Below are 22388 nucleotides of genomic sequence, written 5' to 3'. Positions count from 1 at the left end.
AATAAGGTTGTTTTTTTTTTTTTTTCTCCTCCCCTACCTGTGCCCTTATTTTCATACAACTTAATCTCACTGAAACTTTTATCTTCCTGCCAGCGTGGGCTGGGATTGGCCGAGGGGGGCAGAAGTTGGAGGGGAGGAAACGAGCGGATGGAGACGCTCGACATAATCAGCTCACCCAAGTTTCCCAAGGAAACCAGACTTCAAATGCTTCACAAGGCTTGCAGGAGCTGCTTACAAATCCCAGTCATGAGCCAGAACCCCCAGTGCCAGGCACTGCACCAACATATTCCTGCACACAATCCTTTCCCCAGGCCAGGGCTCAGGAGTTGAAAACGAGGAGTTGAAGGTTGGCAAGCGCCCCCTTTTCAATATGAATGTGGAGCAACTCCCTTAATGTGGGTTGGATTTGGCTGCAGCCTGCAAAGGAGCAGAGCTGGGCTCTGCTGGGGTTGGTTTTTTTCATGGGAATGGCAAGGAAATCACAGGGCTTGATGAACTTTGCCTCTTAACAGCCCTACTTGGCTTTGATCCCGCCCAGAAATCCTCTTGGCTCTGTGGAGTAAAATCTGCAGGGCTTGGCCCCATTGGAAGCTGTGAAATTTTTTTAAATTTATTTATTTTTTAACAAAAAACCCCCAGGATTAAACTCTTTCTCTGCAGGTAGAAAAAGAGCTTGGGTCTTCACAAGGCACTGGGTCACCCATGTGCCATTGCCCTGCTGGTGTCACACCAGGGATGAGCCTGGAAAATGCCTTTATCTACCAAGGCAAAGCTTAAATCCTGGAGCTGCTGTAGGACCCACTTAAAAAGCTATTTCCCCTTTTAGGTACTGGTTAAACTCCTGCAGAACTTCCCAGGAATCAGTGGACAGGAGGAGAGAGGAACTTAGTGGCAGGAAGGGACTGCAGGGTGTTGGGGATATTTGGGCGAGCTCAGAAGTCCTGGCTCTCCTGGGAGGACCTGACTCATCTTTTCCCAACCCAGATTTTCCCAAAAAAGGGATTGCTGTGCTCCCATCCCTGAGGTTGGTGGCATTGCTGCCTGACCTGGGGTTGGATCTTCATCCAGCTGGTAGGGAAGCCCAGCAGGTGATTCATGGATGGAGTTCATCTCTGTGAGATGTTTGAACCTCTCATCATCTTGTCCTCACCTTCCTTCCTTCTGAGCTAGTCCAGAGTCTGGAAAATTCCTTTATTTACCAAGGCAAGGCTTAAATCCTGGAGCTGCTGTAGGACCCACTAAAAAAGTTATTTCTCCTTTTAGGTACTGGTTGAACTCCTGCAGAACTTCCCAGGAATCAGTGGACAGGAGGAGAGAGGAACTTAGTGGCAGGAAGGGACTGCAGGGTGTTGGGGATATTTGGGCGAGCTCAGAAGTCCTGGCTCTCCTGGGAGGACCTGACTCATCTTTTCCCAACCCAGATTTTCCCAAAAAAGGGATTGCTGTGCTCCCATCCCTGAGGCTGGTGGCATCACTGCCTGACCTGGGGATGGATCTTCATCCAGCTGGTAGGAAAGCCCAGCAGGTGGTTCATGGATGGAGCTCATCTCTGTGAGATGTTTGATCCTCTCCTCATCTTGTCCTCACCTTCTTTCCTCCTCAGTAGGCTCCTGGCAGCTGGAGCTGCACAAATTTGCACACCCTGCAAATTTGGAAGACACCCAGAAATTTGCACCCCAGACATCACGAATCTGCTCTTTCTCCTCTGCCTCCTTCTCCCAGAACTCCTAAGATTTGAAGGAATCAAATATATGTGGAGTCACGAGTTACTTTCCAGTTTGTAAATTTTAAAATTGGGTGGGGAAGGTGGTTTCTGAAACGTTCTCCCCACCATGGAGCTTGATGTACATTTGCACAAAACAGCACAACCCAGAAGCTGTTGTGTTGTGAATAAACCCCAAAATAGCATCAAATATTGAGGTATTTCCTAACTTAAGTGGGAGGTACAGATATTTGAGGGAGCAGCGCATAAGAATGGAGGCTGGCAAGGTGGGGTTGGCAAGCTTGGTCATAAATAATGCAAATTTTCTGAAACATTTTGATTTTTAGGAAGAAATCAGCAATTTGAAAGACTCCTTGAAGCTCTTCTGAATGAGGCCATTGGGACAAGTCCAGCGCAGTTAAGGGAAGGTGTGAGGGAGCTGCTGATGAGGACAAGAAGCCACCTGGTCCCGCTGCCTTTTTGTCCCTTTTTGTCACACGTCTCCACCCTCTGGCACCTCCCAGAATCACAGGAGCTGGGGAGAACCTCTGAGATCACAAATTCCAAACCTCAACCTGTCGGGTCCGTCTGTCTGTCTGTCTCTGCCCCGACACGGGCAGGGCGGTTCTTGGGTGGCACGCGATTCAAAGGACGAGTCTGGACTCTTCAGCTTTTCGGTCTTCAGGTTGTTTATTATTTCTTATCTACAAAATTTTCTGTCTGCCCAACAGAGGTCTGATCTGCAAGCAGTCACAGGCACTCTCTGACCACCCACGGGGCGGTCATGTCTTTTTATACTAAAATCTACGTACACAATATTTACCTTTATTTCCCAATGCTTTTCGCCCATGTTGGCAAGTGCACCTTCACCATAAACCAATCTCTAAGTGCCAACATCATCACAGGAGATGGAGGACAAGAAGAAGAAAGAAGAAGGACGAGACACGCCCTGATCCTTCCATCTTGTCTCCATAACCCCCCTGTACCAAAAACCTTAAAGTCTATATCTCACCCTCTAAATGTGTCTCTTTTACACCTTTTACTCTAAAGTGATTCTCTTGTCCTCAAACTCTTGTTACTTCTGTGGATGGATCAAAATCAAGCCACCAAACACTCTTGGCAACATTCCAGGATTTTCGAGACCCCCAAGGGTTCTCCTGGCATCTCTGGACATCGGGAACGATGTGCTGAGATCCCACATCAACCCAGCTCTGCTGTGCTCACCGTGAACCCCTTGGGGCCACTTCCTGCAGTCTGGGACATGGCAAACCCTGGAACTCCCAGGGATGGGGAATTTTTAGGATGGGTGGAGGAAATGAACACTTGGGAGCTTTGCACCCTCAACCACCACGGCAGAACTTTGGAGCTGGCCTTGACCTCGGGTTTTTAGGGTTTCCTTCTCAGGGCTCTCATCCATCCTGGGGCTCCTTGGGACACCTTCCACCATCCCAGGCTGCTCCCAGCCCCATCCAGCCTGGCCTTGAGCACTTCCAGGGATCCAGGGGCAGCCACAGCTGCTCTGGGCACCCTGTGCCAGGGCCTCAGCACCCTCAGAATAAAGAACTTCTCCCTAATATCCCACCTAATGTCCCATCTAAATCCGCTCTCTTCCATTTTGAAGCCATTCCCCTTGTCCTGTCACTCCAGACCCTTGGAAATATTCCCTCTCCATCCTCCCTGTCCCCTCCCTTTAGGTCCTGGAAGGCCACAGTGAGGTCACCCCAAAGCTTTTCCTCTCCAGGTGTTATTGTTCTATTTTTTGAAAAATTTTCTTTGTTTAGGATTTTTCTTCTGGGAAGCTGAGAAGCTTCAGAGAAAAAGAAAATAATATTATTCAGTTTGCTTTTTCCTGTTTTGTTACCTTAGAATGTGGTTTAAAAATTGTTTATTTACCATGTGAATTGTTTTTACTTAATGATTAATTACTGTCTGGCTGTGTTGAGATTCTAGGAGAGGTTACAAGTTTTTAAGTAGTATTTTGTTAAGTTTTCTGTATCTTTTTTCTATTCTTTAGTATAGTATTGTTTTATATAATATAATACCATAAAATAATAAATTAACCTTCTAAAAACATAAAGTCAAATTCATCAATTCCTCCTTCATCCTGGAAACCCAGCAAATAGCACATCCAGGCTGAACAATCCCAATTTTCTCAGCCTTAACACCAATGACATCCCTAAAGAGACACAAACCACGTCGCCATGGGAGTGTGGAAACATCCAACAAAGTGCAAAAAAAAAAAAAAAAAAAAAGTTTTTCATGCATTTCCAAGGTTTCTGTGTCAGCTTGGGGGTACAAGCGGCTTCTCACCTCATTCAGACTGAAGTGTTACCATGGACTGTGAATATGGGATGGATTTGTGGATTTCCCAGGCTTCAGGGTGATTGTGACTCATGGAGAGACCAGCAGCTATCCAGAATTACTTAAAAAAAAGCAAAAACCAGCGAGAAACCCCCAAATTCTGCAGAGAAAATGGAAAGATGAAGTGGTGGGCAGAGCAGGAAAAAGGTGGACAAGAGGGAAAACGCCAGTTTCTGTTAAAGTGGAGGAAGAATAAAAGGAGGAAGAATCAATCAGGCAAAATTTGGTTAAAAAATAGATGATGGATGTGGGAGCAAAGTGGTGAAAACCCAGTGATGGTTTGGGCTAATTGGGGTTTAATTACCACATTAATGATACAATGCAAATGAGGCTGATGTCACCAAGCACAGGGAGCAGCTGATGCTGCCTTGGAAGAGCCCAGATTGGTGGGCACTAGGCAGGGCTCCTGCTCCAAAAAAAGCTGTGTCCTTGATGGACAGCTCCCTGTGCAGGGCTGATCCCCAAAAATAGAGAAATGGAGTCAGAAACCATCTGGGAGGAAAATGGGAATAATGCTGGGGGTGCCTCGTGAGATTGAAACTGTTCAGCCTCTGTCAAAATAGGAAAGGAAGAGAAATGGAGACAGAAAAGAGGAGCAGGTTAAAAATATCAGGGGTTCATTGCTGAGAGGTGGTGAGTAAGAGCTGCAGACAAAATGATCAGCAGAGAAATCAGTCAAGGAGCTGTAATTTGTTCTGACTCACGATGCAGCCCAATGGGATTGAAATTCAAATTGGTCCAAGCAGCCACTTCTCTACAGATGGCTGATGATTAAACCCAGCAACTCACTGCCACAAGATAGCACGGGGTTCTAATAATAACAGAGCAAACCCCAGGAGCAGGGAAACAGCGCTTTTACGCTTTGATAAATCAAATAATTCCAGATTATGTTTTGGAAAAGTTTAACAACAGCCCCAGCATGGCTTGGAGTCTCTCTCTGGGTTGGGCTTTTCACCCTTGAGGATGTCCAAGCTCAGATCTGGTCTCTGCCACCTGTGAGGCTGCTCTGGGACCCCAAAGTGATGGCACTTGGTCACAAAATCACAGTTTAAATAGAGGTGAGCTTGCAAATAAAGAGATTTTTCTTCCCCCCACACTCAATACATGAACATTCATTGATTACCAAGGGTAATATAGATTATTATTGGATATTACAGCCAAAATTAAAAATCTACCACCCAGATGGGAGTCAAAATTAAATTTCAGTCAAAATTAAAAATCCAGATGAGCACTGGCTGTCCTGTGCTCAGCTTCAGAGAGGTTCAGTGTAAACTTCTGTTAAAATCTTGTGGCCATCCCCAAAAAAATGCAATAAAATTCCTCCAGCCACCACAAAAATCAACAATTAGAAAATCAACAAAACCAAAGCAGCCAATCCTTTATACATACATACATATATATTTACATATATATTTATATGCCAAAGCAGCCAATCCTTTATACATACATATATATATATTTATATATATTTTTATACATATATTTATATTTATGTTTATATTTATATACCAAAGCAGCCAATCCTATATATTTTTTTTTTTTTTAAGAATTTTTCTACTTGGCAAAATTTGGGCAGGAAAATGCAACAATTGAAAATCTGAAAATCACATTAATATAATAATATGTTAGCCATATAATTTTGGAAAAAAAAAATTTACTCATTGTTATTGGAGTAGACCCTCACAGTCCCAACCACCAGGACAGCCTTGCTCTGTCGGAGGCTTTTTCCAACTCCTCTTTGGAGTCTGATGAATTTTTAAAATTTTATCTCAGGTTTTTCAAAAAAAAAAGGAGAATGGGAGGGATGGTCCATAACTGTGGGAAAAGCCTATTTTTAAGATGTTTTTTGCCTTTCCAGGACTGTCTGCAGGGCAGTGACCACCACTGTGGGCTTGTAGAGATGGGGAGTGGATCCTTCATTCCTCCTCCTCCTCTCCATCCCTCTGGATGCTTCAGCCAACACAGTGGATGGACAACATCCTCTCTGCTCCCCAGGGATGTCCACTGGAGATCCCAGAGAAATCCCACTTGTAGAGGTGGGAAAACCAGTGCCAGGCATGGAGGCAAACCCAGGAGAGGACCTGCCTGGGCTCCATCCTTGTTGGATGTCAATGTGCCTTCAGCACCTCCAAAGGTGCCCAGGTGTGGACATCCAGGGAATGACAGGTTCCTGCATGTCCTGAGGCCCAGGTTCCCACAGGTGTCCCTACAGGTGTCCCAGTGTCCTTACAGGTGTCCCTACAGGTATCCCAGATTCTCAGAGATGTCCCTACAGGTGTTTCAGATTCTCACAGGTGTCCCAGATTCTCAGAGATGTCCCTACAGGTGTCCCAGTGTCCTTACAGATGTCCCAGATTCCTACAGGCATCCCTACAGGTGTCCCAGATTGTCACAGGTGTCCCCACAGCACCTGAGGCTTTTCTCCCTCCAATACACCTGGTGAGAGTGCAAACATTGGTTCAACCATAATTTGAGTAGTTGATTAATTGCTGTCACAAATTAAGCCCAATTAAGGCTTCTCCTTGGGAATGATCTCATGAGGGACCCCTCACACACAGCAGCAGTGGGTCCCTTTCTGTCCTGGAATGAGAATTTTTCTCACCTTTGTCACAATGTTAATTTTTTATTTTGCTGGTTGTTGTTATCGTAGAATCCCAGAGTGGTTTGGGTTGGAATGGGTTGGGTTGGAGAGGGTTGGGTTGGAAAGGGTTGGGTTGGAAAGGGTTGGGTTGGAAAGGGTCTTAAAGCCCATCCAGTGCCACCCCTGCCATGGCAGGGACACCTTTCACCATCCCAGGCTGCTCCAAGCCCTGTCCAACCTGGCCTTGGGCACTGCCAGAGATCCAGGGGCAGCCACAGCTGCTCTGGGAATTCCATCCCAGCCTCTCACCACCCTCAGAAGGAAGAATTCCTTCCCAAAATCTCATCTAAATCTCCACTCTTTCAGCTCAAAGCCATTCCTCCTGTCCCATCACTGCATCATCTCTCCTATGCTTTTGTCAGGAGGATAAACATGTAAATCAGTTTATTTATTGAAATAAAATACTGTCTGGGGGGTTTTCCCCTCTTTCAGCAGTGAATTCCACTGATGGACAATGAGTGGAGCACTGAAGTGTGGGAACATCTCACATGTAGGGTCGGGAACAGCACTGGAACCTTTTAGCGGTTCCCAAACTGCCAACCACAAACTCGTCCTTCTTCTCACCTGGGCTGCTCCTCACCTGCCAGGAGCTGCCGAATGTGAACAGCCACTGCCATCTAGTGACCACGGGACAGCTCCCAGTTCCCGAAAATTCCTTTCCTGCCTTCTTCAGGAACGTGAGAAAGGAGATTGCTGGAATATGAAATGCAAGGAGCTCTCAGAACTTTGGGCCTGGGAGCCAAAGCTTGGAATGAAACCCAGGATTTGATCTGAGACCTTGGGAAGGGCTCCAAAACTGAGGTGCTAGAAGAGAGAATGTGGATTTATAGTTTAAAGCAGAGACGTGTTAAGCTAAATAAAGGGAAGTTTAGGGTTTTTTGAGTTTAAAATATAGAAAAAATAAAAGTAGTTACAGATGTAAAGAAGGATTTTAGAATGCAGCACTGTAGGTTTGTGTGTTATAAAATGGTTGGCTAAGAAAGCTTACACTGTAGCATGGGTCCATAAGATGAAATATTTAAGGATTGAGTCAAAAATATAAATATCCTTGTTAGAAGTATTTTATTAGTCAATAAATCATTAAAAGGTCTTGTAACTGAGGGTCTTGCAACCTTCTGAACCATGCTGTAACGACATGAACTGAACTCACCCTTCCTACCTATGTAGAAAATAAGAAAATAAACCCTATAATCTAAAAACTCAGAGGTCCTGTCTCTAACTCATTCCTTCAAAATTCCTTCCAAAATCCCCATAAGAGATGAGCACCTGGCCCCAGGAGAAGAACTTCAGATTATATGGAGTCATTTCATTGTCCATTGGTTTGACTTTTTTTGAGCAGGCGGGAAGGGAATTTGAACTCCACTGAAGTGTCCCTAGAATTTTTAGGGTTGGAGAAGCTTTCTAAGATCATTGTCTTAGTTTTGTATGGGAGGCATTTACAGAAGTAATGCAAAGCTTCTGACTATTAGAAAGTTGTATGTACTTTTGTGAAAAAAACACATGTTAAAGATGACAGAAACTTAGAAACTTCATCTTTTTTTCTGGACTGGAAGAAGGTAACAAGAAGCGCCTGTTTTGGCTAGGCCAGGCCCTGTCCATGAGCACATTCTAGTAAATACACCAGCAATTGACCAAGAATAAACCCACCACACTCATTAATACATTAACCTAAAAATCTCTAATTAACAAACTAACATCACTACAATCATAAAATCCAGGCACCACTGTGTTCACCACTAACCCCTGTCCCCACATGGCTTGGAACACTTCCAGGGATGGTGACTCCACCAGTTCCTTGAGAAATTGGTTCTGGTGGTTAAGAACTCTTCTGGTGAGGAAATTTTCCCTGATCTCCAATCCAAACCTCCCCTGGCCCAGCCTGAGGCCGTTCCCTCTGCTCCTGTCCCTGTTCCCTGGGATAAGATCCCAAATCCCCCCTGGCTGTGCCCTCCTGGCAGGAGCTGTGCAGAGCCACAAGGTCTCCCCTGAGCCCCCTTTTCTCCAGGCTGAGCCCCTGCCCAGGTCCCTCAGGGATTCTCCAGCCCCCTCCCAGCTCTGTTCCCTGCCCTGGACACACCCCAGGATGCTCCCTTCTCCCTCATCTTGGTCTCCCCATCCTGGTCCTCCCTTGTGCCTCAGGAGATCTCAGTGTCCTCACTCCTCTCTCCTTTCCTGGCCTCACCTAACCCAGCTCTTGGAATTACAATCCTGAATTAACAACAAGAAGAAAGATCCTCTCTGGATCCTCTCATTGTCCAAAGGGGAGGAAGAGGAGGAGGACTCAGGAAGAGAAGTTTTGCAGAGATGGGAAGAGAAGGATGGACACAACTGGAGTGAAATAGGGACAGAGAAAGGGGAGACAGATTCATCCCAAGAATAAGCCATGGAAAACCAGGAAGAGCAAAACGAGAGTGGGAGATCAAAGAACAGATGGGCAGATGCCAAGGAGGAAGAGGGACACCCAGCAGGGACAAGGACAAGCTGGAGGAACCTCAGCCCATCTCCTGGCAGGGAAATCCAGACCCCACAGGCCCTTTTCCCTTCAGGAGGGAGTAAAAGGGTGGGAAAAGGCTGTGGGAAGAGAGAATCCCCATCTCTGTTCCCTTCCCTGGACACACTCCAGCCCCTCAATGTCCTTCTGCTCATGATGGGTCCAAACTGACCCTGGGATTTGAGGTGTGGCCACACCAGGGTTGAGAACAGGGGGAAAATAAGACCTGAATAGCTCCTGACTCTGGTCACTCCAATGACCTGCCCATATTCCCAGGAAAAGTTGTCCTGTCCATGGAAAAGGTGGTCTGGGGGATGGGATTCATCCATCTCTATCTATTTCAGCTGCTCTGGTCCTCCCTGTGGCTCCAGCCAGAGCTGAACCACCCAGCTGCAGCAGTTTCAGTTATCAGAGCATTAATTAATTGATTAAATTGATTAAATTAAGTGATTAGAGTGATTAAATTAAAGATTGCCATCTGGGAGGAGCCCACAGCTCAAAGGAGGATAATTCAGAGCTCTGCTTGCCAGCTATTCATCCTCACCTTCCCATGAGCTGAGTAACTTCAGGATGGCCCCAGGCATGTCTCAGATCCCAGATTTTAGCCTTGCTCTCAGTGGACTGGGAAAATGGGACTGGAATTAGAATTGGGACTGGAATTAGAATTAGTCCCGTGTTGGAGTTCTGGTTACTGAGAATTTCAGATTTCTGTGCTGCCAGGCACTGACCCCCAAGAGAACACTGCACTGACCTGAGGCCCTGGAGAAGCTTCCAAAATGGAATGACAGAACTGGGATTGTGGGTGTGGAGTTTGGATAGAAGTGTGTGATATCACAGGGTGGGAAACTCAGAGTTTAAGGGTTTAGAATACAGGAATGGATATAAAGCAAGATGGAGGTTTTGGGGTGGAGGCTGATTCTTCTTCTTCCCCTTCTTCTTCCCCTTCTCCTTCTCCTCCTTCTCCTTTCTCCATGGGTTTGGGTGGTTTTGTGTAATTGGATAAAAAGTCCCCATTGCAGCCATGGGTGGTTGGTTATTGGGTTAAAAGTAAAAATAATTTCGGTATCATTTCTTAACTGGACAGTTGATCCTTCAAAGGCCTTGTAGAGAGAGAGATGGGGCTCCATTTTTAGTTTGTTGGAGTGAAGCGCTGCAGAACTCAGGGTTTGTGAGAGTGTGACAGAGATAAGAACTGATAAACATCTGAGTCCCAACAAGAAATTCCATCTCACACATTTAATCCCCACTTTAGCAAAATAGAAGCAAAGAATCTGCAAAGGAAGGAGTTTTGTGTGGATTCCCCATGTCTGGGACTGCAATTAACTCTCCAGGAGAAAACTCCTGATGGAGGTTTTGGGGTGGAGGCTTCTCCTCCTTCTTCTCCTTCTCCTTTTCTCCTCCATGGGTTTGGGTGGTGCCATTCATGGTGGGGGTTGAAGTGAGCCAATGTCACTGAGCTCCATCTCCCTCTGAGAAGCCCAAACTGAGCTTGCAGAATTTTACAATCACCCAATCCTGCACGGACATGGACAATAGGTGGATTTCCAGCTCTCCCAGGGACATTATTTTATCCTCCACCTGCACACAGCTTAGAAAAACACAACTCAGGGCTGAGTGTGAGACAACACAAAGTCGGGGCATCCTCTGGAGAGCTGCCTGCCCAAAAGGACCCAAAACCTGGGGCTGTGCTGGGACAGGTCTCGTTTGCCAGAAGATGGCACTGGTTCTCCATGGAACCGTCTGTGGAGCAGGTGCACCCCAACCCATCCCAGCTGCTTCTGCTCCTCTGCTTGCCTTAAAGCTCTGCCCAGGGACCCCGCAGATTTTGGGTTTATCAGGAGCACCAGGGCAGCTTTATCTGCACCCAGACTATCCTGGAATTCACAGCTCTTCCTACACAACGAGCACAGAGCAGGCAGAGTGGATTCCTCACTTGTAAATGTATGGAAAACTCACTTTTTGCTTTTCTGTTTTTTTTTTGTTTGTTTTCTTTTGGTTTTTTGTTTGGTTGTTTTTTTGTTTTGTTTTTGTTTGTTTAGTTTGGTTTGGGTTTTTTTTGTGATTTTTGTTTCCTGCAATGTTTCACTCCCTCGACTCAAAGCCTTCTTTCCAAAGGAGAAAAAGCACCTCAAATAACTAAATGTCTTCAGCTTGGCAAGGATTATTTTATTTAATTGCTATTTATCTCTGCAATGGAGATGCTCAATTGCTCAATCCAGCTCCCAGAAGCCCAGGGAAATCAAGGGAGAAGTGGGAAATGATAGGTTTTGATTCTGACATAGAGGAACAATTGTGATTTTAAGGTGATCTGGAGCTCCCTGTGCTCCGGGCCAGGTTTGTGTTGGGGTTCCTGTTGCTGATTCCCCAACTTCTGGGACTCTGGATGGGCCCTCCCAGGGGGCTCTCCTGTCTGGGGAGATCCTCCTGGAGTGGTTTTGTGTCAGGAAAGAGAGACACACTGGATCCTTTTGGTCTCCAGGTTCTTGTTTGTTGTTATCTTATCTAGAGTTTTGCACGCTGTCCACACCAGGCTCAGCACGCTGGAAAAGCACCACAAAATGGCCACAATCTCTTGTTCCAAGGTCTTTTCAGACTAAACTGTCCAATTAAGAACTGACACCTGGATTATTTTCCATTTTAACCCAATCACTGATCCCACAGAGCTGCAATGGGGACTTTTCTGCCCAATTACAAAATGCCACCCAAACCCATGGAGAAGGAGGAAGAAGAAGCATGGAGCAGAAACCCAGGATGACACCCTGTGCCCTCCATCTGCTTCCATTCACAACACACTAAAAACCCCAAAACCTCAATTTCTCACCCAGTGACACACCTGCACTGCTCTCTATAATCTATTTCACACCCCCAGTGGATTCTTGTGGTGGTGTTTGCAGGGGTCCCAGGATGAGGGAAGAGATGAGAATCTTGACTCCATGTTTCAGAAGGCTGATTTATTATTTTATGATATATAAAAGAAAATTATATATTAAAAGAAATTATTATATATAATATATATATTATAATTTTTAAATCTATTTTGTTTTATATATCTTCTTTTATATATTTTATAATTATTATATTAAAAAAATGATATATTAAAACTACACTAAAGAAAGAGAAAGGATTTCATCAGAAGGCTTGAACGGAATAGAAAGGAATGATAATAAAATCTTGTGACTCTCAGAGAGTCCGAGCCAGCTGACTGTGATTGGCCATTAATTAGAAACAACAACATGAGACCAATCACAGATGCACCTGTTGCATTCCACAGCAGCAGATAATCATTGGTTACATTTCATTTCTGAGGCCTCTCAGCTTCTCAGGAGAAAAAATCCTAACAAAAGGATAAAACATGTCCGTGACAGATTCCAGTCTATCTTGAAGTCTGGGGAACTTTCTCCATGAATGAGGGTCAGAGTCAGTGCTGCCCTGGGGGTCAGGGCAGCCCAGAGCAGACACAGAAACATTCCCGGTGCCCTGGGTTTCCAAAGGTTTGTGACCAACAGATGGGGCCATTTCCACACCTTCCAGCCGCAGATCCCCCAGAGCAGCTTCTCCCAGTGCCCACAGCAAGGTGGCTCCGGAGTCCCTGGGATGAAGCTTCCATGGGATGTGCTGAGGAAAAGCTTTCAGGTCAGTGGAAAAGGTCTTGGAAAAGACCAGCGGGCGGGCAGGAGGAAGTCTCCAACAAATCCTGTTCCTCCGCTTCTTTCGCATGATAAAAGCTGCCAGTTCTGCCAAGAAAACCTGGAAAACTCCCCGAGGGCAGTGGTGGTTCCTCAGAGGAGCAGCAGGGCTTTGCCAGCCTGGAGAACAGCACAGATTTTCCCAACCTTTTCCACAGCCACCATCACCTCTGTTCCTGAGCTTTCCACTTGTAGGGATGCAGGATTTCTCTCTGCCCTGGGAAAATCCAGTTATTCATCATTTAGTGAGCCATGGCACTTTGAGGAGGTCAGATACACACCCGGGAATCACAGGATTCCCAGGCTGGGCATCAGGGACCAGCAAAGAATCCATCAAAAAGGCAGAAAAAACATTTTTTTTTTTCCAGCCCCACATCTGGAAAAGCAGAGGAACACTTGCTACAGAAGCAAATAAGAACCCCTCTTTTATTCCATTTTCAACACTTTCAATCCCTTGTGCGTTAAGACCTCCACCTGTAAAAAGCAAAATAAAGGCATTCAACTTTTTATTGCAGGAATCTTCCTGCTGATTAAGAATATAAATAATATTAAATATTAATAAATAAATAAAATATAAAGAATAAAAATATAATAAAATTATAATAAATAAAAATAAATAATAACAAATATTATTTAATTGCCAAATGGAAGAGAGCAGTGCTGGGACTTGTTTTGGCCTGCCAGGTTCCATCCTGTGCGTGGATTTAATTGCCTGAACCACTGAGTTCTTACTTTGTTAACCTAAAAATCTCAAATTAACAAACCAATACCACTACAATCATAAAATCCAGGCAGTAACCCAGCACCACTGTGCTCACCACTAACCCAGGACCTGTGGGATGGAAAGAAAGCCCCCAAAGCAAAGAGAAAAACCCCAAACATCAAAGGAAAGCCCAGCAAGGTGCAGTCTGAGCCCAGGACAAGGCTGAGTCACCCAGGCATTACCCAGCAGCACAGGTAAGTGCTGGTCCTGCAGTTTTACAAGGCTCCTGCCAATCACACTTGGAATCACAAAATTTCCTGAGCCAGGAGGGATCCACGAGGATCAACAGGTCCAAATCGTGGTCCTGCCCAGGACAAGTCCAAAATCACACTGTGGTTTAATAAGGGAGCACAAGGGAGAAAATGTAACCCCCTGAGGGAGGCTGTGTCCTTCCCCAGTCCCCACATCCTTCACCTCCTCCCAATTGGCTCACCCCAAACCCTCTTCCCAAATTTTAGGCTCCTCCTATTATAGGAATGTGTTTTATGTTGATGGAGTGACAAAACTATTTTTTGGTTTTGTTTGAAAAAGGAAAGAAGTTTAGAAGTTTTTTTTCTTTGATTAGGTGAAAAAGGCATTTTATAGGCTTAGAGGACTTCAAACTTAAGGATAGCTAATTGGACAGGAGCTAAAAAGTTTTGCTTGGGCAATTTACTAGAAAAAGAAGTGAGCAAAGAAACTGATCACTTTTGTGAGGTGTTTTACCAAGAGGAAGAACCTCTTGCACCTAGATTGCTTCTTCTCTGTAAAGAGTTTGTTATTTTGCTTTTTATTAAATCTTTTTATTTCCAACACTGCAACAGAAGCCATCCTGCTGATTTTATGCCTCCAAAAGTAGCTGAGCTATCTTAGGTGAAAAAAAGACCTCCAAGAGCTGATGAGACCTGGCTCGAGGAGGCTCCTATTGCCTCAGGCCAAGACTAGAAGCTGACTTCCACTAGCAAGGCCACCTTCAGCCCCTAAATCTTCACTCACCATAAAAGCTGCTGCTGGAGATTTATCCCAGCCTTTTCCAGCCTGGCCTGCCAATCCCAGGCTTTGCTGCAACTTGCAGGAGCCCTCAAACCTTCAGTGTGGCTTTGCTTCAAGACAGGACCTGAAGGAAGGATGGCCGAGGTCCAGCCTGTGCTGGAGGTGCCAACAAGCCTTGGCCTCCTCACACATACTTGGGAGGATTTAAAGGCAGTGGTTAAATGGGATGGGAATTGCTTTTATCTGCCCAGCAGCCAAGGCCAGCAGGAACACGCTCTTGGAAGCTGCACACCGTCTTTTTTGTGTTCAAAAGCTTTTTTGGCTTTTGAAGGTGTCCCAGTGGAGGAACCCAGGGCACAGGGGATCCTCCCTTTCCTCCACGTGGGACTGGCACCACGATATTTTCTGAAAAGTTCCTTCTCCAGGATTTTTCTCCTGAGAAGCTGAGAAGCCTCAGAAAAGAAGTGTAAACAATAATTATCTGATCGCTTCTCCCTGTGTTTTGCTGCTTTGGAGTGTGGCAGATGCATCTTTGATTGGTTCCACGTGAATTGTTTTTAATTAATGACCAGTCCCAGTCCAGCTGTGTCGGGACTCTGGTCCGTCACGAGATTTTATTTTATTTTATTTTTTTTTTTAATTTTATTTTATTTTTATTCCATATTTTATTTTTTATTTTTAATATATTTATTTATTATTCCTTATTTTATTTTATTTTATTATTTTTATTGTATTCCATTCTTTTCCAGCCTTCTGTCTGTATCCTTTCTCTATAATTTAGTATAATTTTAATATATAATATAATATAATATAATATAATATAATATAATATAATATTTATTATAATATAGTATTTAGGATAATATAATATTTAGTATAATATAATATATTATAAAATAATATGATATAATATCATTTCATAAAATAATAAATCAGCCTTCTGAGGACTTGGAGTCAATTCTCATCTCTCACCTCGTCCTGGGGACCCTCACAATTGGTGACAACATGAGACCACACAGAGCTGGAGACACCCAGGGCAGCCCCTGCCTAGCCCTGGACTAACAGGGAGAGGCTGGGTCTGAAATCAGAGTTAATTAATTCCATAATCATGGAATATCCTGAGTGGGAAGGGACATTCAGGGGTCATTGATCCAGATGCTGGTCCTGCACAACAATCCCACCCTGGGCATCTCTGGGAGTGTTGTACAAACTCTCCTGGAGCCTCAAGGCTGTGCCCATTCCCTGGGGGGCCTGGGCAGTGCCCAGCACCCTCTGGGAGAAGAAGTTTTCCCTGATTTCCATCCTAAAGCTCCCCTGGCACAGCTCCAGCCCTTCCCTGAGGGCTGCCACAGTCACAGGGAGGAGAGACCCACACCTGCTCTCCCCTTCCCCTCAGGGGGAAGCTGCACTGAACCATTCAGGGTGGTGGGGACCTCAGGAGGGGCCTGGTTTTGGGGGGGATGGATGTGAGACCCCTCAGGAGGGGCCTGGTTTGGTGGGGATGGATGTGAGACCCCTCAGGAGGGGCCTGGTTTGGGAAGGGGGATGTGAGACCCCTCAGGAGGGGCCTGGTTTTGAGGGGTGGATGTGAGACCCTTCAGGAGGGGCCTGGTTTGGGAAGGTGGATGTGAGACCCTTCAGGAGGGGCCTGGTTTGGTGGGGATGGATGTGAGACCCCTCAGGAGGGGCCTGGTTTTGAGGGGTGGATGTGAGACCCCCTCAGGAGGGGCCTGGTTTTGGGAAGGGGGATGTGAGACCCCTCAGGAGGGGCCTGGTTTGGGGAAGGGGTGGATGTGAGACCCCTCAGGAGGGGCCTGGTTTTTAGGTGTGGATGTGAGACGCCTCAGGAGGGGCCTGGTTTGGGGGGGCGTGGATGTGAGACCCCTCAGGAGGGGCCTGGTTTGGGGGGGGTGGATGTGAGACCCCTCAGGAGGGGCCTGGTTTGGGGGGGGTGGATGTGAGACCCCTCAGGAGGGGCCTGGTTTTTAGGTGTAGATGTGAGACCCCTCAGGAGGGGCCTGGTTTTGAGGGGGTGGATGTGAGACCCCTCAGGAGGGGCCTGGTTTTGAGGGGTGGATGTGAGACCCTTCAGGAGGGGCCTGGTTTGGGAAGGTGGATGTGAGACCCTTCAGGAGGGGCCTGGTTTGGTGGGGATGGATGTGAGACCCCTCAGGAGGGGCCTGGTTTTGAGGGGTGGATGTGAGACCCCCTCAGGAGGGGCCTGGTTTTGGGAAGGGGGATGTGAGACCCCTCAGGAGGGGCCTGGTTTTGGGAAGGTGGATGTGAGACCCCTCAGGAGGGGCCTGGTTTGGGGGGATGGATGTGAGACCCCTCAGGAGGGGCCTGGTTTGGGGAAGGGGTGGATGTGAGACCCCTCAGGAGGGGCCTGGTTTTTAGGTGTGGATGTGAGACGCCTCAGGAGGGGCCTGGTTTGGGGGGGCGTGGATGTGAGACCCCTCAGGAGGGGCCTGGTTTGGGGGGGGTGGATGTGAGACCCCTCAGGAGGGGCCTGGTTTGGGGGGGGTGGATGTGAGACCCCTCAGGAGGGGCCTGGTTTTTAGGTGTAGATGTGAGACCCCTCAGGAGGGGCCTGGTTTTGAGGGGGTGGATGTGAGACCCCTCAGGAGGGGCCTGGTTTTGAGGGGGTGGATGTGAGACCCCTCAGGAGGGGCCTGGTTTTGATGGGTGGATGTGAGACACTGGTTTGGCCTGGAGGTGGATGCAGAAAGAATGTGGGAATGGGGGAAAGAAAGGCCCTGGGCTGATAAGAAGGGGATTAAGAGCTGCAAGGTGATCGTGATGATTTTTGTGTTTTCCACCCTCGCTGCTTTTGCCTGGCTCAGGCTCACACCAACAAGCACAAGGTCTCCCAGCAGATGACCCAAAGGAGACCCCAGCACATGTTCTGGGTGTCCTGTGCCTTGGCCATGCCTCACCCACACCAATCTCAGGACTGAGAGGTGGTCCTGCAGCAGCTGAGTGCTCCAGGGGCCTCTCTGCAGGAGATTTGTGTCCTTTCCATCACTCCTTTCCAGCACTCCTTTCCAGCACTTCCCATGTCTGAGGCATCTCAGCATGGCAAAGCTGCACCTCCTGCACCCACAGAACCCCCTGAAAATGCCCTGAGCTCCCCAGAGCCTGGCACCCCACTGCACTTGGGTGAGGAACCACCTCAGGAGGGCTGGGGCTGCTCATAAATCAGGGCATGGTGGCAGGAGATGCTTCAGTGCTCAGCCCCTGACCTGTGGCCTGCTGTGTGTGAGTGCTGACAATGATTTACAGGCCAGGAGAGCTCTGCATGCCCACACACTCCCAGGGGCCAAAATGCCCTTGCAAACTGCAGCTACAGCCTGCACTCCATCCTCTGGGAACAGGGCAGGGGATGGGTTCTGCTTCTCAACCCAGTGCCAGCAGTGAGAGGAGAGCAGATTGCTTCCCTCGTGCTCCTCGTGGAGGTTAGAAACAACCAAAATAAGAGGGAGAAGGGAAGGGTGATGCCTCAGGTTTGGCTTTTATATTTTCAGATTCTGTGCTGCTTTAGTGTGTGGGTCTGAGCTTCACATCAGGGCATGCTGAGCTCTGTGCACAGAGCAGGGAGACAAAACAATTCCTGCTCCAGCTGGGCACCAAGGACAAATGATCCAAATCTCAGCCCCAAGAGCACAAACCCCGTGGGCTGGAGAGAGAAAAACAAGCAGGGTGGGACTGCAGGGGCTAAAGCTGGAATGGGACAATGAACTGCAAGATGCAAATGGAGCAGAACTGATCCCAGGGAGAGAGCCCGGGAGCGCTGGTGCATTTTGGGGCCATTTTGGTTCATCTTGGGTGCAGCCCTGGCTGGGCTCTTGTGCTGCCCAAGGTGCATCCATGGAGGCCTTTGAATAAATCCCTGCTTTATTCTTTAGCTCTGTCCAGCCTCTGTTCTAGGGCAGCCTGCATAAGGTATCAAGGTCAATAATTCTGAGGGGTAAAAATGTGATCAAAACACACCTGATCCTTTCAGCTGGAATGCTGAGAGCCAGGCTGAGGCCATCCCTGCTCCCCCAGGGCTCTGGATTGTGTAAATCACTGGAATAAGGAGTAGCATGGCCCTGGTTTCCACTCCTGCCCCTTCCCAATTTGTGAGTGAAGAAAAGGCCATGGGCCAGTTGCAGTGTTATGGAAAACAAAAGCAAATTACAGCAGTTTTTCACTCTTTCCATGCAAAGCAGAGCTGGATGGAGGGATATGGGGGTGTTGTAAGGCTGAGTGTGTCCCCTGCTGCAAAAGGTGTGGAGCCACCAGCTTTGCCCTCTGAGATCCATCTGGGATCCCTCTGAGATCCATGGACTCAAAGCTTTGCTTATTGGGCTGCACATGTTCAATTTTCCCTCTCTAAATCTATCCCAAACTGGGCAATCTTATGGGAAAAGAATCAGCCAGGGCACCAAGGTGGTCAAAATGCAGCAGAGCCCCTTAAATCTCAACAAAGTGGAGGTTTCCCCACACCTCCCTCCCCTCAGGGATCCCCTCCCTCAACTGATTACAGGACACACAAGAAAACACTTTGAAAGTATCTCATGCAAGAAGAGAAAGGGGGGATTTTTAGGATTCTTTTTCCCCTTTCCCTCTAATTTAGGAAGCTGTGGCACCAATTCTTCACCTTTTTGCATGAAGTGACCTTGAGGTGCCTGCACAGACCTTCAGAGAATCATGGAAGTGTGAAAAGGTTGGAAGGGACCTTAAAGCTCATCCAGCCCCACCTCTGGATGGGCAGGGACACCTCCCAATGTCCCAGGCTGCTCCAAGCCCCATCCTTGGACATTTCCAGGGATCCAGGGGCAGCCACAGCTGCTCTGGGAATTCCATCCCAGCCAGGAATTCCCAATTCCCAATCTCCCATCCATCCCTGCCCTCTGGCACTGGGAGCCATTCCCTGGGTCCTGTCCCTCCATGCCTTGTCCCCAGTCCCTCTCCAGCTCTCCTGGAGCCCCTCCAGGCCCTGCCAGGGGCTCTGAGCTCTCCCTGGAGCCTTTTCCTCTCCAGGGGAACATTCCCAGCTCTCCCAGCTCCAGAGCAGAGGGGCTCCAGCCCCTCATATCCCTCTTTTTCTCTCTTCTGGCTTCTGTTATTGTCCAATCCTTTTGTTCTGGCAACAAAACACATTTCCTTTCACTGATGTTTCCAAAAGCTGGCAATTTTTATTTTTTTTTAAGTACCTAAAAAGGGAATTTTTTTGCCTTCTGCTTCCATGCACATCCTTCCTGAGCTGTGCTCTGCTCTTGCAAAGGTTTTCCTTCATTGCATCCATCCCATCAAAACAGCCCCTCTGAGCAAACACCAGGCAGGAATTCCTCACATGGAAATCACCTTTTGCTGGTAATTTCATGGAGAATGATGGACTTTATAGTCTGGACCAGAATGCTTTTTTAATACAATTAATCCCAGTGCAAAATCAGCTTCCTTTTGTCTTCATGGCATCCAGACACGTCAGGAATGAAGGAATTTTGTGGGGCAGAGCTCCAGGAGGGATTTTTGAGCTCTGAAGGAGCAGTGCCAAGGAAGCAGGGACTCTTCCCACCTTCAGCCTGTGCTGTAAAACCTGCATTAAGCAGCCATTATTTGAGGGACTGTGAGGACAACTGGAAAATTGTCATTTCCTTCTGAAAATCAGCTGTAAAAGACAGACCTGGGAGGGAGAAACCCCTGTGTGTGAGCTCAGCACCTCTCTGAGCTGATTCATTCTGTTCTAGAACTGAATTAATATTGAAACCCTGAGCTATTCCTGAGCTGTGGCACTCCTGGGCTCATTGGGAGAGCGACTGGAAGGGGGAAATGAAGAAATTGGGGTTGTGGGGGCAGGAATTGGGGGAGAAGAGGGAGAATCAAGGGTTCCAGGGAGGGTAAATATCCCAGTGCTGATCTATAGGGGACCTGGTCAGCTCTGCCCCTCCAGGAGCTCTTGTTTACCTCAGCTGAGGGTGACAGGAGCCCTGTGACCTGTGTCCCTCTGTCCTTAGGGTCACCCACCTCTGTCCCTCTGGGCATGGAGGCAGGGGCCAGGGAGATGCCCCAGTCAAGGCTCTTTGGCCTTGAGCATCCATTAAAGCATTTAATGCAGGGTGCCTGAGAGGGGAGAGGAGAGATGAGACAGTGTGGGAGAAAAGGGAAAGGAAAAAAGGGGAAAGAAGGAGGAAAAAAGGAAATAATAAAGGAAGAAGAGGGGGGAAAAAAGGAAAGAGAAGTGGGGAAAAAAAGGAAGGAGAAGTGGAAAAAAAAAGGGGGGGGAAAGAGGAAAAAAGGGAGAAGAAAAGGAAAAAAAAGGAGAAAAGAGGAAAAAAGGGAGAAAAAAAGAAAAAAGGAAAAAAGGGGAAAAAGAGGAAAAAAGGAAAAAAAAGAGGAAAAAACAGAGAAAAAGGAAAGTAAAAAGAAAAAAAGGGGGAAGGGAGGAAAAAAGGAAAAAAAGGGAAAAAAGGGAGAAAAAGAGGAGAAAAGGGAGAAAAAGAGGAAAAAGGGAGAAAAAGGAAAATAAAAAGAAAAAAAGGGGGAAGGGAGGAAAAAAGGAAAAAAAGGGAAAAAAGGGGAAAAAGGAAATAAAAAAGGAAGAAGAGGGGGGAAAAAGGAAGGAAAAGCAGAAAAAAAAGGGGGGGAAGAGGAAAAAAGGGAGAAGAAAAGGGAAAAAAGAAAAAAGGAAAAAAGAGGAAAAAAGGGAGAAAAAGAGGGAAAAAGGGAGAAAAAATGGAAAATAAAAAGAAAAAAAGGGGGAAGGGAGGAAAAAAGGAAAAAAGGGAAAAAAGGGAGAAAAAGAGGAAAAAAGGGAGAAAAAAGGAAAATAAAAAGAAAAAAGGGGGAAGGGAGGAAAAAAGGAAAAAAGGGGAAAAAAGGAAATAAAAAAGGAAGAAGAAGGGGGAAAAAGGAAGGAAAAGCGAAAAAAGGGGGGGAAGAGGAAAAAAGGGAGAAGAAAAGGGAAAAAAAAAGGAAAAAAGAGGAAAAAAGGGAGAAAAAGAGGAAAAAAGGGAGAAAAAATGGAAAATAAAAAGAAAAAAAGGGGGAAGGGAGGAAAAAAGGAAAAAAGTGAAAAAAGAGGAAAAATAAAAAGAAAAAAAGGGAAGGGAGGAAAAAAGGGAAAAGAGGAAAAAAGGGAGAAAAGGAGGAAAAAAGAGAGAAAAGGAGGAAAAAAAAAGAAAAAAGGGGGAAGGGAGGAAAAAAGGGAAAAAAGGGAGAAAAAGAGGAAAAAAGGGAGAAAAAAGAAAAAAAAGGGAAAAAAGGGAGAAAAAGAGGAAAAAAGGGAGAAAAAAGAAAAAAAAGGAAAAAAAGAGGAAAAATAGGGAAAAAAGAGGAAAAAATGAAAAAAGAAAAAAGGGGGAAAGAAGAAAAAAAGGAAAAAAAGGGGAAAAAAGAGGAAAAATAAAAAGAAAAAAGGGGGAAGGGAGGAAAAAAGGAAAAAAGGGGAAAAAGAGGAAAAAAGGGAGAAAAGGGAAAAAAAGGAAAAAAGGGGAAAAAGAGAGAAAAAAAGAGGAAAATAAAAAAAAAAAGGGAAAAAGAGGAAAAAAGGGAGAAAGAAAGGAAAAAAGGAGGGAAAAGTGAAAAAAAAGAGTAGAAAGTGGGGAGTAGAAGCTGGAGTTCAGCTGTCCCTGGCTGTGGTCACCGCTGTCACCTTGGAGAGAGGTAACAGAAACCTCTTTAAATCTCTACAAATTCATTTCTGGTTGAAGTTTTGTAACAGTTTCCAACCATCTCCATTGTCTGGGGGTGCTGCATTCCACCATGGGTTTTGGAAATTCTTCTAATTG

The sequence above is a fragment of the Agelaius phoeniceus genome, chromosome 1, assembly GCF_051311805.1.
Source record: "Agelaius phoeniceus isolate bAgePho1 chromosome 1, bAgePho1.hap1, whole genome shotgun sequence".
Lineage (NCBI taxonomy): Eukaryota > Metazoa > Chordata > Aves > Passeriformes > Icteridae > Agelaius > Agelaius phoeniceus.
The sequence above is the reverse complement of the archived record's forward strand: the minus strand, read 5'-3'. Positions refer to the sequence as shown.